The 2,772-nt window shown below is 32.8% G+C and overlaps 1 protein-coding gene across 4 annotated transcripts in view; it reads right to left on the bottom strand.

Annotated features, from left to right (window-relative positions):
* LOC106882187 (alpha-(1,6)-fucosyltransferase) overlaps positions 1-2,772 on the bottom strand; it is an 881,702-nt gene that overhangs the window by 316,214 nt on the left and 562,716 nt on the right. The window lies entirely within an intron of this gene.

Raw genomic sequence — 2,772 nt, 5'->3', positions numbered from 1 at the left:
ATGATAATGATGGTAGTAGTGGTGATGATAATGTTGATGATTAGAACAAAAACAATACTTGTTAGCTTTGATGAAAAATTTTTGTTTTTTTCAAAAAATGCTTTATCATACATACACGTGTGTGTGTGTGTGTGTGTGTGTGTATGAATATATGTATTTATATATATGTATGTATGTATGTATATATTATGTGTATGTGTGTGTGTGCTTGTGTGGTGTGTGTGTGTATGAGTATGTATGGTATGTATGTAATGAAAAAATATAATTTTAAATAAAGATTTCCAAAAAAAAAAAAGGAACGAAAAAATTGCAACCATCAATATTTAAGGAGACAATAAATGTGGTGGGCACATATGGATGGGCAAAATAGCACTAAGGTGAAAGAATATAGCGTGAACACTTTCTTGGGAATCACAGAATAATTAGAATGCAAGACATGGCAAATATAAACACTACTTTGATATTTCCAATGATATCTTGTTATTTATAAATAATTCTCCACTTAATGCGAGAGAGAGAGAGAGGGTATGTTTGCATGTGCTTGTATGGGTTTCCTTATATAAAAATAAATAATTTATTAATGATTATTTTTGTGCAGCCCCATGGTTAGCTCTGGTCAAGCTGATCTATAGTACGAGGTGTGAGTAACCGAAAGACTTGGTTTTCCAGATATCATCATGCCTCCCTCTATCTGAAGAATTTAATTATGATGTTGAAGAACTACAAGGAAAATCAGGGTTACAAAATGATGGCTTGCTGATTAACTAGCATCACAACCGCCAAACAAACATTGCAACAACTAAACCAACATCATAACAGCTAAGCCAACATCACACCCACCTAACCAATGTTGCAATCATCAATCCAACCTCACAATTGTCAAACCGACATCTCAACTATAAATCCAACATTACAATCACTAAACAAACATCGCAACTACTCATTATAGCCACCAGTACTACATCACTACCACCTAAGCAACATCACAACCAATGAATCAACATCACAACCAATAATCCAACATCACAACTGGTAAACCAGCATCACGACTTAATATCACAACTAATACCACTATAAATTGTACTGGTAATTTCTCGAAACTCGTTACCAAAACTAACTCCAGTCCAACAGATGTTTATTATTATAATGAGAAAACACAAGATATTAACGATGTATTAATTATCTGCTTGATATGGTATGTATTCTAGTTGTATTAATCTTAACTATGGAGTGAAATCAAAGAGATGACTGAAATATTTAACTTAATGAAACAAGTTAAAATATTGTTTTCAATAATAAGCTTAGTTATGGAAGGAAATCAAAGACATAATTGAAATCTTTAACATAATGAAACAACTTTGAATCTCATAATGAAGTATAATATAGCTCAGCTATGGAATGAAGTTGAGACATAACTGAAATTGTTAATATAATGAAACAATGTTATGAAAGTCTATAAATTTATGCAACAATGTAGAAATAAGAACAATTTTAAAAATCTGTAATTCGTATAGGTGTCACTTAATTGGTTTAACATTGCTGTTTTTCTATGTCAACGTGGTTTCAATAGGTCCAGCTGTTGTTCTTATTTAATCCCAAGTCAGTCTCTGAGCTGGCAGACCTATGATCTAAGAATTCTTTAGCCTTAACCATCCCATCTTTTTTTCTTTCTTTCAGGTATATCTGACGCTATATTATCAAATTTATCCTTCCCCTTACTGTTGTCTTAAAGGAAGAAAAAGAACAAGTATATCGATAATGTAGTCTTGGATATGCTGTATCTGAAAAGAAGGTGAGTTGGTCAAGCATGGTTGCAACACCTTTGCCCATGGGTTTTTCCATCATAGCTGACCTGGAATCAAACAATAAAAGACGTAATCCTGTTGTTTTATGATTGAGGAAACAAGGGAGCCATTTTGTTGTCCCTCTAGCACAGTGTTTCTCAACCTTTTTATCCTTGTGTAACCCTTAAAATAAATTATGTCTCAAGGAACCCCTGCACAAAAAAAAAAAATTACATACCATATCTTTCACATATTTTTTCATCGTAGTTCATGTAGTAAATATCATATATACATATATATTTCTTGTTCTTGCCTTTAACCCTCCAACACAGAGTATAGGCCACTTATAATTGAATTCCATGTCGCATAATTTTTCGCTTCTGTACTTATACTCTGCCATGAATGTCCCCCTTTCTCTAATTCCTTTTGTGTTGATCTACGCCAGGAGTTCTTAGGCCTACCTTTCTTTCTATATCCATCCGGATTCCACTGTAAAGCACTTTTTGCTACATTTGCTGTGACTTTGAGAGATATGTGGATGTGGATGTTATATTTTTTTGATAACATAATAGGTTAGAGGGGATGATGTCTATATTACAATAACCAGTAATATGTTTTGCATGTATAGTAATATTATGATCATGAAATTAGCATTGGTTTATCTCTCTCTTTCTCATGGAACCCTAGAGTTCCAGAAGAACCCCGGTTGAGAAATGTTGTTCTATCTGCTAGACGTAGTAGTTAAATGTCTTTCCAGTATAGTACAACAGAAAACATGAAAGAGAGAGAGAGAGAGAGGTATGGAAGGTTAAAAAAAACTAAGTAATTAATGAATCCACCATCATAACTAACATCATGTTCTCACCCTGTGTTTGTATGCGTACATCCAGAGATCCTACAAGGTATGTAAGAGACAGGTGCATGAAAAAAAATGTATAAAATGTGATTTTTAAAAAATGCAATTTTTATTTAAAAAAAAAAAAAAAAA

This window comes from Octopus bimaculoides, chromosome 24 (assembly GCF_001194135.2).
Source record: "Octopus bimaculoides isolate UCB-OBI-ISO-001 chromosome 24, ASM119413v2, whole genome shotgun sequence".
In the NCBI taxonomy this organism is placed as follows: Eukaryota; Metazoa; Mollusca; class Cephalopoda; order Octopoda; family Octopodidae; genus Octopus; species Octopus bimaculoides.
This window is presented reverse-complemented; position numbering and strand designations above follow the sequence as displayed.